Source organism: Cetorhinus maximus, chromosome 14 (genome assembly GCF_964194155.1).
Source record: "Cetorhinus maximus chromosome 14, sCetMax3.hap1.1, whole genome shotgun sequence".
NCBI lineage: Eukaryota > Metazoa > Chordata > Chondrichthyes > Lamniformes > Cetorhinidae > Cetorhinus > Cetorhinus maximus.
Genome location: NC_135892.1, coordinates 43,841,940 through 43,859,038, shown reverse-complemented (window position 1 = coordinate 43,859,038; position 17,099 = coordinate 43,841,940).

Here is a 17,099-nt window from a genome sequence, read left to right as displayed (position 1 = left end):
TGCCACCATGTTTCGGATGGTGTCCATGAACAGTCGGCAGAAACCACCAGCTGCCACTATGATTCATCTTGGCTTCAGGGTCTAGGTAGGGTTTCTTTAGGATTATTCATAAAAACTATTCTTGTTTATTTACACCTATATACATCTCAGTACCCTACATGAGATTTTACTCCTGCTTCTCACCAGATCTCAGTCTCTTAGTCATGTCACATTGCATCATAATTACATTAGTCGTTACATCAGTATCAGGTGCTCTAGATGTTAACCCTTTACTCTACACATATCATTACAATAACTCATTGGTGTGTTCTTTCCCCTACTTCAGAAGAAAGCACAAAACACAAGGGAGAGGAAGAAAACAAGATGTGATCTTCCAATGTTTACAATTGGGAGAAATGCTGGAAATCAGTGGCATATCAGCGTCCCTGACCATTGGGCATGAGGTGATGGAGAATGCAGACTGGCTGGTGACAGAATTTATCATCGACCCACATACCATATGGCTTTTAGTCATGTTAACCTGATTTCAGCAGCAAGTGAAATATGTTAATCTACATAATGGTAACATTCTTACATTGTCAGTACTAATTCAAGTCTTTTCACTTCAAAAAGGCCTTCATATGTACATGCCTCAGTCACTCGACCTCACAGACAACAAATTCTCAAAGGAGTTGATTCATTCTGATAATGCATTATCATAACACTCATGCTTACCATACACCAGTTCAAATACTCTCACTTTGGTGCATCCAGTTAGCCAGATAGTTGGTTTTAACCCGGTGACTCATAGTTCAGAAGGAACTAGAACAGATGGTGGTAGCAGGGATGCTGTGCAGAATCCATGTCAGAGTACACAGCCCTTTCCAAACTCTGCTCAGCTAAGCACAGATGATGTTGACTAGAGCCCGTTGATGAAATGAACATTCATTGAGGGGCAGCAGGAAATCTGCGATGTAATGAAGGCCTTCCATGTACACTGTCCAAGGTTGCAGAGAGAATGGAGGAGCATAGGTTGATTTCGCCGGGCATTGCGAGGATATCTTCTTCCAAGAATAGAGTGGCCAACTCTTGGAACATCAATCATGGCAATCAACATGCACACCCTTGACCATAGCCATGAAGACTCTGGATGCCAACATGTATGGTACCTTAAATAGAATAATAAATACCTTAACTGTGGTCTTACAGCATATTACTGATCTGCATCAAGCAATTCTCCAGCAAAGTGGTAGCAGTGAACTTTGGCTGGTCCAAGAGTAGCACGATGGTGAAAGGGGATGTGGAAGTAAGGACTCCACTCAAAATATTCCACTTCCAACCAGTTTCACCCCCACCCCAACACCCAAGCATTACCTGACATGTTGCCCCTATAGTGTGCCCCTATACATAGATTGGCAAAGGTAGCCTGGATAATGAGTTTATAGAGTGCCAAACAGTTTCTTAGAACAGCACATTCTGGCACCAACCAGAGAGCAGACTACCAGATCTGGCAATGTGCAATGAGACAGGAATAATTAATGACCTCATAGTGAAGATGCCCCTAGATAGCAGTGATCATAATATAATTGAATTTCACATTCAGTTTGAGGAAGAGAAGAATGGATCTAAGCCTTAAATAAAGGCATTTATGAGGACATGAAGACGGAGCTGGTTAAAATGAACTGGGAAATTCGGTTAAGGGATAGGTCAGTAGTGATAGATTGGCAGACTTTCAAGGGGGTATTTCAGAATACTCAGAAAAGATACATTCCAGTGATAAAGAAAGACTCTCAGGGAAGGACACATCATCTGTGGCTAACTACAGTTAAAGGTAGTATTGAATTGAAAGAAAAAACATAATTCCATAAAGATGAGTGGCAGGTCAGAAGATTGGACAGGATATAAAGAACAGCAAAGAATGACTAAAGGATTAATAAGGAGGGAAAAATAGAGTATGGGAGAAACCTAGGCATAAATATAAAAACAGAAAGTAAGAGAAAAGTAGGTATTTAAAAAGGAAAAGGTTAAGTAAAGTGAGCATTGGTCAGCTAGGGAGTGAGAATGGGGAATTAATAATGGATAATAGGGAAATGGCAGACCAATTGAACAGATATTTTGTATCTGTCTTCACTGTAGGGGATACAAATGACATCCTAGAAAAAGTTGTGAAACAGGAGGTGAAAGGGAAGGAGGAACTTAAAACAATCACAATCACCAGGGAAAGGATACTGAGAAAATTATTCGAACTAAAAGCTGACAAGTCCCCAGGTCCTGACGGACTTCATCCTAGCGTCTTAAAAGAATTGGCTGATGAAATAGTACATGAATTGGTTTTAATTTTCCAAAATTCCCTAGATTCTGCAAATGTCCCATCAGATTTGAAAATAGTGAATGTGACATTTCTATTCAAGAAAAGAAGGAGACAGAAAGCAGGAAACTACAGGCCAATTGGTTTTAACATCTGTCATTGGGAATTGGTGGAATTTATTATTAAGGAGGCTATAGAAGGGCACTTAGAAATTCTCAGTGCAATCAAATAGAATCAACATGGTTTTGTGAAACAGGAATCATGTTTGACTAATTTATTGGAGTTCTTTGAGGAGCAAGCAATGTGGGTAAAGGGGAACCTGTGGATGTGGTGTACTTGGATTTCCAGAAGGCATTTGACAACGTGCCACATCAAAGTTTACTACTCAAAATAAGAGCTCATGGCGTAGGGGGTAAAATATTAGCATGGATAGAAGATTGGTTAGCTAACAGGAAGAGGACGAATGGGTCTTTTTCGGGTTAGCAAGATGTGACGAGTGGAATGCCACAGGGATAAGTGCTGGGGTCTCAACTATTTATCATTTATATAAATGACTTGGATGAAGGGACCAAATGTATGGTTGCTAAATTTGCCAATGACACAAAGATAGGTAGGATAGTAAGTTGTGAAGAGAACATAAAGATTCTGCAAAGGGACATAGGTAGGTTAAGTGAGTGGGCAAAAATTTGGCAGATGGAGTATGATGTGGGAAAATGTGAACTTGTTCATTTTGGCAGGAAGAATAAAAAAGCAGCAGGTTATTTAAGTAAAGTGAAATTGCAGAACTCTGAGGTACAGATGGATCTGAATGTCCTGGCACATTAATCACAAAAAGTTAGTATGCAGGTACAGCAAGTGATTAGGAAGGCAAATGAAATGTTGTCATTTATTGCAAGGAGAATGGAATATAAAAGTAGGGATGCTTTGCTACAGTTGTACAAGGCCTTGGTGAGACCACATCTAGAGTACTGTGCACAGTTTTGATCTCCTTATTTAAGAAAGGATATAAATTTGTTACAAACAGTTCTGAGAAGGTTCACTCAACTGATATCTGGGATGTGAGTTATCTTATGAGGAAAGGTTAGACAGACTGGGACTGGGATGCATCCTTTGGAGTTCAGAAGATTGAGAGGTGATCTTATTCATACATATAAGACCCTGAGAGGACTTGACAGGGTGGATGCTGAAAGGATGTTTCCCCCTGTGAGAGAGACGAGAACTAGGAGGCACAGTTTAAAAATAAGGGGTCTCCCATATAAGATGAAGAAGGGGGGAAACTTTCTCTCTCAACAGGTCTGTGAATCTTTGGAACTCTCTTCCCTAGAGAGCAGTGGATGCAGGGTCACTGAATATTTTTAAGGCAGATGTAGATAGATTCTTGACTAATAAGTGGAGTCAAAGGTTATCGGGGATAGGCAGGAAAATGGAGTTGAGGCCACAATCAGATTATCCATGATCTTATTAAATGGTGGAGCAGGCTCAAAGGCTGAATCGCCTAAACCTGTTCCTAATTCGCATGTTTGTACTTATGTATGTGTGTGTGTATTCGTATGTTTGTATTCAGCAAGGATATGAGAAAATGTACTGTTTGTTAAGTTTCTATTCTTTAGTAGAATCACAAAGTTTTATGTGGTTTTCCCATGTTTCCCATTCTTGGTTGCAGCTGGTCTTTTCAGTTGCTTGGTGATAAATGGGGAGACATGAATTGACGGGATCAATAGGGAGATGTGAAATGGGGTGTTAGCTGGAAACAGGATAGCGTTGTAGCAGTGAGATACTGGATGGGTGGGGGTGTCAGTGTCAGTAAAATGAGAGTGGCTGTAGGTTCAGTGGTAGTGATGAACTGAATCTTAGAACTATAACTAAATCCTTGCCACCCTGGGCAGCAATTGAGTAGTTGGCGCTGTGGTAGGTCGGGGGGTGGGGGGGTCATCTTTCTCCTCTTGTCTTCCATCTGCTCCTTCTTCTCATTGGATTCATCCACAGTGACGAATGTTCAGAGACTTGTTCCTCCTGCAGCTCCAATCTTCGCTTCATTGCTATGTTCTGCAGAGCACTGCATACCATGATCATTCTCAAGACCTTGACTGGTGAGTACTAAAGGATATGTCCAGATCTGTCCAGGCATCTGAAACACATTGTGAGTACCCACTGATTGCTTGTTCAATGACACATCTGGCTGTCATGTGGCTTTCATTTTACCACTCTTGGGCATCATTGGCATTCTCAGGGCTGTCACGAGCAAAGTTTGAAGGCTATATTCTCTGCCTCTTGGCAGCCACCCTTTAAATCCAAAGAGCTAAGAGAGACTGGGCTCAAAGCTAGACATCCAGAAGCTCTGTGGGCCATTAGCAACAGCAGAATTGTATTCAACCACAATCTGTGACCTCATGGCCTGGCATAGCCCCACTCTACCAATACCATCAAGCCAGGGTATCAACCCTCATTCAATGGAGAATACAGAAGAGCATGGCAGGAGCAGCACCTGGCATACCTAAGAATGAGGTGTTAGCCTAGTGAAGCTACAATACAGGACTGCATGCATGGCAAACAGTGGAAGCAGCATGCGATGGACAGAACTAAGTGATCCCACAACCAAGGGATCAGATCAAAGCTCTGCAATGCTGCCACATCCAGTCATGAACAGTGGTGGACAATTGAACAAGAAATCAGAGAAGGAGGCTACGCATATATCCCCATCCTCAATTATGGGGGAACACATCAGTGCCAAAGACAAGGCTGAAGAGTTTGCAACCATCTTCAGCCAGAAATGCCGAGTGGATGATGTCGTGTTGTTATAATGATACAAACACCAATTACTCATAAGGGATTGGGTAAACACATTGGGTGGAGTTTTCCCAGAATTGCACTAAGCGCGGTAGTGGGCGGGTAAAATGTAGCCCTACCCGCTAATGAAAATTGCGGTTTTATGCCATATCATCCCGAGGCCACCTCATTATTTATTCACTCCCACAAAACACACCGTTTCCATGGCGAGTGGGCTCTCAATCGCCCGCGCGCCATCACCCCGCTGTTGCATCACGCCAGCCGCCATCTTTAAAGAGAGCCACCAGCAAAGTGCTCATCGCAACCAGCTCATGACCGCTGCCCAGGAGACATGGCCAACAAAGGGAAAAAGGCTGCAGTCCCCACTGCAACAACGGGTCTCTCGAGCGACTGCTGGATGCCGTGGGGGCCCACCGGGATGTGCTCTACCCCTACTCTGGCCGCAGGATGGGTAGCAATGTCACCAACCTGCCTTGGGAGGCGGTGGCAGCGGTGATCAGCGCAAACTCCCTGCAGCGGAGGACAGCCACCCAGTGCCGCAAGAGGATGAATGATATCCTCTGTTCTGCCAGGGTAAGTCACTCTTTTCATCACTCCCAACTCACACACTCACAAACCCATCACACATCCACAGGGCCCTCACTCACTGCCAGTGCAAGGGACATCACCATTCACTCTCTCACACACACCGTCATTGTCCTCATCCCATCCATGGGACCACTCACCACCCACACAGGCCAGGCATATTTATCATCTGACCTGGCAGACATCATCATACACTCTCCCCATCTCTATCCATGCAGGACAAACTGACACACAACAGGAGGGAAGGGTCGCAGGCAGGTGGAGGGATGCCAGAGATCAAAGTTCTGACAGAATTTGAAAACAGAGCCATCCAGCTGGCCGGTGATGACCGGGATCAGTCCTGTGCTGACAGTGAGGTCAGCAGTGCTCTACCAAGTGAGAATCCAGCAGTGCAACATCCATCAGACAACCATGCTGTGAGTGATGTGTCCTCTTTCACAGGCCACTGCCATGTACTAATTATCTCCCCTTGCTTTTGCAGGCACATCTGCCAAACAGCTGAAAGAGTCCATGACCAAGGACCTCCAATCATGCCCTGAAGTAACCTCTGAAGAGGAATCTGAAGGCACCCTCCCTGAAGACCCGTCACAGCGCTCACCCACACCCTCCACCAGCTCAGAGACACACACCTCGGTGGGACCTAGCTTTAGAGTAGCCTCAGGATTACACTCTGGTGAGAACATCGCACTTTCTGATCCATAGCAGGTGGAGGCAGGGACTTCCCAGGTCCCCGGCACTCAGAGGACTGCTGGAGGCCAGAACATTGCTGAGTCCGAGTCAGATGATGAGCCTCTGGACTTGGTCATGTCACAGTTGCTGGAGCTGTAAAGGCAAGCTAGGGAACATCAGGAAGGGATGTCCGCTGCACTCCTCAGATTGCAAGGCCCGATGGGAGAGCCTGTCCGTCTTCAGGCTGAGGTGATGGCACCGGCATTGTAACACACAGAGGTCAACACTGGTAGGATGGCAGCCACCATGGAGACCTTGGTCTACGGTGTCACTCCTGCACTGCTGTGTGCGCTTAACTCCTTCACTGATGCCATAGTTATCCTCCTACAGTGTCTAGCCAGAGGGGTGCTGGACAGCTCAATCTCACTCCAGCTACCCCTTCCGCTCATGGGGTCAGCCAGGGGCCCTCAGGCACCCGTAGGGAGGAGGATAAGCAGGTAGACACTCCGGGGCCATCCGCCCAGGAGACTCTGGGAGTGACCGGCCCATCCGAATCCCCTCTTCCTGTGACCTCCACAGCTCCAGCATCACAGGCCGAGGACGGTGCCACTGCCACACAGCAGGACACTGGAAGCAAGCCGCGGCCCTCAAGAGGATGCCCCCCAAAATCATCACAGACAGGGCGTCACAGTCAGCAGGCTGCCTCCACCTCCGCTTTGGATGTTCAGGAGGTACCAAGGCGTAGCGGCAGGTTTAGGGAAGTTAGGTAAAAGTATTTACACAGCCTGGCCATGGGTGTTGATCACTTGTACATACTGCTCACTGTTGTCAATAAACTCCTAAGAATGTCCCCCTGCCTGTGGCTCCTTGTTCTGATGAGCAGTGTTCTTGTCACTCTGATGTGAAACCTTTCGGCACAAGATAAAAGGCAGGTGTGTCAGTCCAGAGCCTCTTCCCTGTGCTCTGTGCGGCCTTCAGACCACAGTAATGGTCCAGCCTCATACTCCCTGGACACATTACTGATGCCTGCACCTCGGCAGAGCTGGTCATTGCTGCCAGAATGTAGTGGGCAGGTGCCACAGAGTTCTCTCATTCTCTCTGTGTGCTCTCAGCACCTTTAAAGAGGGGCTGGCCCCCATCACACCAGCATCTATGTCCAGTGATGCTGCACCAGCTCCTGAAGGGCTAAGGTGCTGAAGGCGGACACAGCATCAGATGCATCTAAAGTTTCATGGCTGCGTCCCAAAGATAGCCCTGATCATGGAGCGCAAGCGAGCTGCCCTCAGCCAGACAGGAGTCAGACATTCTCAGAGGCTATGTGAAGATCTATGGAATGTCCTCACTGCATGTTGTCATCATCCTCCTGCAATCGGGCAATCATTAGGGCCTCAGCTACATCTCCATGACAGGAGCATTCTCACAGAGGGTATTGGCGCTGCGATAAGCCAGACTGGAGTCAAATGTTCACAACTGGGATGTAAGGATCTATGGGGGCACCTCACTGCACGTCATCATCATCCTCCACAAATCTTGCAGCTATGAGGGTCTCCCGAGCGCCGGCCTCAGCCAGCCAGAATGAGAGTCTCATCCCAGTCATCGCCACCACTGAGAACCCCTCACCCTAATCCCCGTTGATGTCCTCCTCATTGGAGGAGACCTTGAGCCCCTCCATCTCCTCCCCAGCCAGCTTGTCCCCCTGTTGGAGTTCCAGGCTGTAAAAGGCACAGCAGATGACGACGATGTGTGACACCCTCTGGACAGTATTGCAGGGCTCCACCAGACCAGTGCAGGCACTGGAACCGCATCTTCAGCATCCCGATGGTCTGCTCTACCAAGTTGCGAGTTGCAGCATGAGCCTCATTATAGCGTCGCTGTGCTGCAGTCTGAGGCCGCCACACGGGTGTCATCAGCCACGGCCTCTGTGGGTAGCTCTTGTCCCCAAGGAGCCATCCCTGTAGCCTCTGTGGACCCTGGAAGACTGCAGGGATCTCCGAACGACTCAGGATGTAGGTGTCGTGCACACTCCCTGGAAACCGTGTGCGCACCTGCAGGATGCATTTCTGGTGGTCGCACACCAGCTGCACATTGAGTGAGTGGAATCGCTTGCGGTTGATATAGTCTACCGAGTGTAGCGATGGAGACCTGAGCGCCACATGAGTGCAGTCAATCACACTCTGCACCTGTGGGAATCCTGAGATCAGGGCGAATCCAATGGCCTTTACACCCTAGCTGTCCCGGTCCCAGGCAAAATGCACAAAGCTGTGTGCCGGGAGAAGATGGCATCCATGACCTCATGGATGCATTTATGAGTGGTGGATTGTGAAATCCCACAGAGACCACCTGTGGAGCCCTGAAAGGAGTCACTGGCATCGAAATTGAGCACCACAGTCACTTTCACAGTCACTGGCAGTGGATGCCCTCCATGCCCCTTGGCACCAAGTCCTGCAGTAAAGTGGTAGATGTGAGCCACCAGGTCCCCAGACATGTGCAGTCATCGGCGACACTGGTTCTCAGTCATCTGCAGAAATGGCAGGCAGTGTCTATAGACCCTGGCTGTCACTAGGCGCCAACCAGCCACGACTCACTGTCACTCCTGGGCAGTGTGTGCGGGAGCCCCTGCAGCCCCTTCTTCCTGAGGTTGTTGCCCCTGCCTTTGCGCGGCCAGGAACCTCCGTCACTCTCCCCTCAGTCTTCTATGGTTTCTGTAGGCTATTAGGCATACAGCTAGGTCACCAGGATCCATGATCCTAACATGGTCCTCCTGCAACATGAGAGAGAGCCGTGTTTATCATGGCTGTACTTAACATCTTTCTGGCTGAGTTTGACCACCCTTTAACGCTTCCCGGATAGTGCAGGTCACCCCTCGGATAGCCAGGACAGTATGCTGCATGACTGCCCTGTCAACCTGTGACACGGGGAAGACTGGTCCAAACCGGGATGCTGAGATTGTAAGGGGCTGTGGGCGCCTCCAGCAGTGACTGCTACATGGCCAGCGTTGGCGAGGAGATTGTACAACGTGTGCTGTCCAACTGCTCTGCAGTTCAATACAGTGGTAGCAGACTTGAAGTTTGTTGGGGCGGGGGGGGTGTGGGTGGGTAATGTATAGAGCACTTGGTAGCCCTTTAATGCCGTCATGTTGTTTGCATGGGCGGGCAGGCTAGGAACCCGACCCCAATCATATCACTGTGGCTGTGCCTGATCTGTCTAAGTTGCAGAGGGATGGTCAGTTTATACAGGTGTCCCTAATGCGTGGCCACTTCCCTCTCTTACCCTGCCCCCCACCTCAATTGCCTGTTCGTGGGATGCAGCGCCAGGGCAGCACTTGCCCCTGGACAACCCCCACCCCCCCCCCCAACCCTCAGCAGTCACCTCTGAGGCTGGCCAGCACTTGCATCCAGACACTCGAACCCTCACCTCAGCAGTCGCCTCCGAGGCTGGCCAGTACTTGCCTCCACCTCCCTAAGGTCTGTAAACAACAGGTGAGCTGTGGAGAAAGCTGAAGCTCACTGACCTCAGTTCCCCCAAAGTGAAGGCCGACAAGTGCACGTTGCCTGCGTGCTGTTGTGAAACACGTCAGCGTGCTTTCCCACCGATGTGGACGGACGATACAGCGGGGTTCCAAGAGCCTGGCAGGATGACTTTTTAATTATATGCTGATGTATTACAATTAGCTCCCTGCCGCACAATAGCGGGAAACATGGCCCGCCGTCGACGGGCTGAACGGACGATCGCGACCTGCCTTCACGCTGTCGTGAAGCAGGTCGCACCATATTTTCTGCACACACCACCTATCATACCTGCCACCAGCGGGCTCAGAAAATGACGCCCATTGTGTTCATTTATTAAGACTAGGCATAAGGGAACAGTTATATAGAGGTGTGAAGCTTGAAAACATCGGAGATGTGTGTGTGGCTCTGCTCTAAGCAAAAGTGAAACTAAGATCACATGACACATTTCCCTTCTACTGGTTTCATGCTGCTATCTCTTAAAAGCACAGTACAAGATATGATCCATCTCAGCCTCCTCCTGAAATCTCCAGCTTCATAGTTGCCAGTCTTCAATAAATTTGACTCACTCCATGTAATATCAAGAAACAGCTGAAGGCACTGGATACTACAAAGTCTATGGGCCTGATAACATACCAGGAGCAGTACCAAAATATTATGCTTCAGAACTAGCCTTGCCACTCACCAGTTTCAGTACAGCTACAACACTGGCATCAACTCAACAATATGGAAAATTGCCCAGGTGTGTCCAGTCCACAAAACGCAGGACAAATCCAACCCGGCCCATTAATGCCCCATCAGTCTACTTTCGATTATCAGCAAAGTGATGTAAGCTGCATCCACAGTGCTATCAAGCAGCACTTACACAACCTGCTCACTGATGTTCAGTTTGGGTTCCACCAGGGCCACTCAGTTCCAGAGCTCATTACAGCCTTGGTCCAAACATGGACAAAAGAGCTGATCTCAAGTGAGGTGAGAGTAACAGCCCTTGACATCACTTTGACCAAGTGTGGCATCAAGGAGTCCTAGCAAAACTGAGCTGAATAGGAATCAAGGGGAAAACTCTCCAGTGGTTGGAGTCATATCTAGCACAAAGGAAGATGCTTGCGGCTACTAGAGGTCAATCAACTAATCCAGGATATTGCTGCAGTAGTTCCTCAGGGTAATGTCCTAGACCCAACCATCTGCAGCTGCTTCTTCAATGGCCTTCCCTCCATCATTAGGTCAGAAGTGGGGATGTTCGCTAATGATTACACAATGTTCAGCACCATTTGTGACTCCTCAGATACTGGAGCAGTCTGTCCATATGTAGCAAGACCTGGACAACATTCAGACTTGGGCTAACAAATAGCAAGTAACATTTGCATCAGCCAAGTGCCAGGCAATTACTATCTCCAACAAAAGAGAATCCAACCATCTCCCCATGTCATTCAATGGCATTACCATCACTGAACCCCTCACTATCAACATCCTGGGGGGTTACCATTGACCAGAAACTTAACTAGCCATATAACTATTGTGTCTAAAAGAGCAGGTCAGAAGCTGGGAATTCTGTGGCAAATAACTCACTTCTTGACTTCCCAAAGCTTGTCCACCATCTACAAGGCACAAGTCAGGAGTGTGATGGAATACTCTCTACTTGCCTGGATGAGTACAGCTCCTGCAATATTCAGGACAAAGTAGCTTGCTTGATCGGCAGCCAATCCACCACCTTAAACATTTATTCCTTCAGAGGAACATAGGACTTAGGAGAAGGAGTAGGCCATTCAGCCCTATGCGCCTGCCCCACCATTCGATAAGATCATGGCTGACCTGATTGTGGTCTCAACTCCATCTTCTTGTCTGACCCCCGATAACCCTTGACTTCTTTATCTATCAAAAATCTATCTCACTCAGCCCCCTTTACTGACGCACAATGGGCAATAATGTGTACCATCCAGAAGATGAACTGCAGCAACTCACCAAGGCTCCTTCGACAGCACCTTCTAAACCCACAACCTCTACCACCTAGACAGACAAGGGTGCAGGTGCATGGGAACACCATCACCTGCAAGTTCCCCTCCAAGCCACACACCATCCTAACTTGTGACTATAGCACTGTTCCCTCACAGTCACTGTGTCAAAATCCTGAAACTTCCTTTCTAACAGCACTGTGGGTGTACCTACAGCCCATGGACTACAGTGGTTAAAGAAGGCAGCTCACCACCACCGCCTCAAGGACAACTGGAATGGCTAACAAATGCTGGCCTAGCCAGCGATTTCACGTACCATGAAAGAATAAACAAAACAAAAGAAAAAAATCTGCAGAAATACCTTTTGTTGCACACCAGCTATACACAATGTGCAGTTTACAAATACCCTTGATTGGTCTCAGGGTGCCCAGATTGTCATGTGTTTGCAAACAATGATACCCTACACCTTTGGGAAGCCTGTCGGAAACGCATACCTGAGTGCCAACTTATTCTGACTGGCATCATCACAGACGATGTTGGTATAATTGTCAGTTCTGGCAACCAACCAAGCTGTGACCAGCCTTATGCATTTGTGGTAATCTGATTAGGAGATCCAGGATCTGGCATGCCCTGGAAGTATGCAATAGCAAAAAAGATGAAGTGGTGATCACTTAGACAGTTACTGGTAACACATGGGCCACATTGTCCAGTAGGCAGTGGGTCGTCTTCTCTTCAAATATCTGCTGTCTCCTGAATAGCAACCCGAGCCTCCTGAAGCACTGCTCTTCCAAAAGGCATAGGAAGTTGACATCTGCCTCTACACTAAGTCATGCAGGTTGTGTCTCCTGTGAACGCAACCTCTCTGCTGCTCCCCCCCTCTCTCTCTCTGCTGCTCCCCCGCCTCTCTCTCTGCTGCTCCCCCCCCCCTCTCTCTGCTGCTCCCCCCCTTCTCTCTCTGCTGCTCCCCCCCCCCCTCCGCCGCTCCCCCCTCTCCGCTGCTCCCCCATCTCCGCCGCTCCCCCCTCTCTGCCGCTCCCCCATCTCCGCCGCTCCCTTTCTGCCATTCCCCTCTCTATCGTTCCCCTCCCTGCTGATCCACCTCTGCGCAGATGCCTTCTCTGCCGATGCCCTCTCCGCAGATGCTCTCTTCCTGCAGATGCACTCACTGGAGGTGCCCTCGCTGCTACTGTCCTCTCTGAAGATGCCTCTCTGCAGATACCCTCGCTGCTACTGCCATCTCTGCAGATGCCCTGGCTGCCAATGCCCTCTCTGCAGACACAATTGCTGCTACCGCCCTCTCTGGTGCTGCCCTCTCTGCTCATTACCTGCATGTCTCTTCAGAACAGACTGTTGCTGCTGCTGTTGATCTAAGGCAGCCAAGGTTCCACCCATAAGACCATAAGACGTAGGAGCAGAAGTAGGCTATTTGGCCCATCGGGTCTGCTCTGCCATTCAATGAGATCATGGATGATCTGATAATACTCAACTCCACTTTCCTGCCTTTTCCCCATAACCCTTGATTCCCTTACTGATTAAAAATCGATCTCAACCTTGAATATACCTAACTGCCCAGCCGCTACAGCCCTCTGTGGTAAAGAATTCCATAGATTCACCACGCTCAGAGAAGAAATTCCTCCTCATCTTTATCTTAAATGGGCGACCCCTTACTCTGAGATCATTCCCTCTGGTCCTAGACTCAATGTCTCAGCATCTACCTTGTCAAGCCCCTAAGATTCTTATTTGTTTCAATAAGGTTGCCCCTCATTCTTCTAAACTCCAATGAGTACAGGCCCAACTGACTCAACCTTTCTTCATAAGAAAATCACTCCATACCTGGGATCAGCCTAGTGAACCTTCTATGGACTGCCTCCAATGCAAGTATATCTTTCCTTAGATAAGGGGACCAAAACTGTTCTCAGTATTCTAGGATTGGTCCAACTAAAGCCTTGTATAGTTTTAGCAAGACTTCCCTGTTTTTATACTTCATTCCTTCTGAAATAAAGGGCAACATTCTATTTAGCCCATAAGACATAAGAACAGAAATTAGGCCAATCGGCCCATCGAGTCTGCTCTGCCATTCAATCATGGCTGATAAGTTTCTCAACCCCATTCTCCCGCCTTCTCCCCGTAACCTTTGATCCCCTTACCAATCAAGAACTTATCTATCTCGGTCTTAAATACACTCAATGACCTGGCCTCCACAGCCTTCTGTGGCAATGAATTCCATAGATTCACCACTCTCTGGCTAAAGAAGTTTCTCCTCATCTCTGTTCTAAAAGGTCTTCCCTTTACTCTGAGGCTCTGCCCTCGGGTCCTAGTCTCTCCTACTAATGGAAACATCTTCCCCATGTCCACTCTATCCAGGCCTTTCAGTATTCTGTAAATTTCAATCAGATCCCCCCTCATCCTTCTAAACTCCATAGAGTATAAACCCAGAGTCCTCAAACGTTCCTCATATGTTAAGCCTTTCATTCCTGGGATCATTCTCGTGAACCTCCTCTGGACCCTCTCCAGGGTCAGCACATCCTTCCTGAGATACGGGGCCCAAAATTGCTTACAATATTCTAAATGTGATCTGACCAGAGCCTTATAAAGCCTCAGCAGCACACCCCTGCTTTTATATTCTAGTCCTCTCGAAATAAATGCCAACATTGCATTTGCCTTCCTAACTACCGACTCAACCTGCAAGTTAACCTTAAGAGAATCCTGGACTAGGACTCCCAAGTCCCTTTGCACTCCAGATTTCTGAATTCTCTCCCCATTTAGAAAATAGTCCATGCCTCTATTCTTCTTACCAAATTGCATGACCTCACACTTCCCCACGTTGTATTCCATCTGCCACTTCTTTACCCATTCTCCTAACCTGTCCAAATCCTTCTGGAGCCTCCCCGCCTCCTCAATACTACCTGTCCCTCCACCTATCTTTGTATCATCTGCAAACTTAGCCAGGATGCCCTCAGTTCCTTCATCTAGATCATTAATGTATAAAGTGAAAAGTTGTGGTCCCAACACTGACCCCTGCGAAACTCCACTAGTCACCGGCCGCCATCCTGAAAAGGACCCCCTTATCCCCACTCTCTGCCTCCTGCCAGACAGCCAATCTTCTATCCATGCTAATACCTTGCCTGTAACACCATGGGCTCCTATCTTACTGAGCAGCCTCCTGTGCGGCACCTTGTCAAAGGCCTTCTGGAAGTCCAAGTAGATAACGTCCATTAGCTCTCCTTTGTGTAACCTACTCGTTACCTCCTCAAAGAATTCTAACAGATTTGTCAGGCATGACCTCCCCTTGATGAAACCATGCTGACTTTGCCTGATTTTACCATGCAGTTCCAAGTATTCTGAAATCTCATCCTTAATAATGGACTCTAAAATCTTACCAACGACCGAGGTCCGGCTAATCGGCCTGTAATTTCCCGTCTTTTGCCTCGCTCCCTTCTTAAACAGGAGGGGTTACATTAGCGATTTTCCAGTCCTCTGGGACTCTCCCTGACTCCAGTGATTCCTGAAAGATCACCACTAATGCCTCCACTATCTCTTCAGCTATCTCCTTCAGAACTCTGGGGTGTAATCCATCTGGTCCAGGTGATTTATCCACCTTCAGACCTTTCAGTTTTCCTAGCACCTTCTCCTTGGTAATGGCCACCATACTCACCTCTGCCCCCTGACTCTCTTGAACTTTGGGGATGTCATTCGTGTCTTCCACTGTGAAGACTGACGCAAAGTACCTATTCAGTTCCTCCGCCATTTCTTTGTTCCCCACTACTACTTCTCCAGCGACATTTTCCAGCGGCCCAATGTCCACTTTTGCCTCTCTCTTACCTTTTATATATCTAAAAAAGCTCTTGCAATCTTCTTTTATATTACTGGCTAGTTTACCCTCATATTTAATCTTCTCCCTCCTTATTTCTTTTTTAGTTGTCCTCTGTTGGTCTTTGAAGGCTTCCCAATCCCCTGGTTTCCCACTGCTCTTCACCGCATTGTATGCTTTCTCTTTAGCTTTTATGCTGTCCCTGACTTCCCTTGTCAGCCATGGTTGCCTCGTCCTCCCTTTAGTATGCTTCTTCTTCCTAGGGATGAATTTTTGCTGTGTCTCTCAAATTACTCCCAGAAACTCCATCCACTGCTGTTCCACTGTCTTTCCTGCTAGGCTCATCTCCCAGTCAATTCTGGCCAACTCCTCCCTCATGCCTCTGTAGTTGCCTTTATTCAACCGTAATACCGTTACATCTGATTCCAGCTTTTTCCTCTCAAATTGCAGGGTAAATTCTATCATATTATGGTCACTCCCTCCTAAGGGTTCCTTCACCTTAAGCTCCCTTACCAAATCTGCCTCATTACACATCATTTGCCTTCCTTATTACATGCAGAACTTGTATGCTAACATTTTGTGATTCATTCACAAGGACCCCCAAATCACTCTGTGCTGCAGATTTCTGCCGTCTTTCTCCATTTAAATAATATTCAGCTCCTCTATTATTCCTGCCAAAGTGCTTAGCCTCACATTTTCCCATGTTGTATTCCATTTGTCAAGTTTTTGCCCATTCACTTAACCTGTGAATATCCCTCTGTAGACTCTTTGAGTCATCCTCACCACTTGCCTTCCCACCTATTTTTGTGTCATCTGCAAACTTGGTGATAGTACATTCACTTCCCTCATCCAAGTCATCAATATATATTGTAAATTATTGTGGCCCCAGCACTGATCCTTGTGACACTCCACTAGTTAGTTACAGGTTTCCATCCTGAAAATACCCCCCTTATCCCAACTCTCTGTCTTCTATTAATTAGCCAATCCTCTATCCATGCTAATTTACTACCCCCAACACCAAGGGCTCTTATCTTTTTAAGTAGCCTTATGTGCGGTGCCTAATTGAATGTCTTTTGGAAATCCAAGTGTATTACATCTACTGGTTCCCCTTTATCTATCCTGCTTGTTACCTCCTCAAAGAATTCTAATAAATTTATCAGGCATGACTGCGCCTTTATGAAGCCATGTTGACTCTGCTTGATTATATTATGCATTTCTAAATGCTCTGCTATTACATCCTTTATAATGGACTCTAACATTTTCAAATGATGGATGATAAGCTAACTGGCCTATAGTTACCTGTTTTTTTTGTCTCCCTCCATTTTTGAATAAGGATGTTACATTGGCAGTTTTCCAATCCTCTGGTAGTTTTCCAGACTCTAACGGTTCTTGGAAGATTACTACCAGTATATCCACTATCTCTGTAGCTACTTCCTTTAATATCCTAGGATGGAATCCATCAGGTCCTGGGGGCTTATCGGCCTCTAGCCCCATCAATTTCC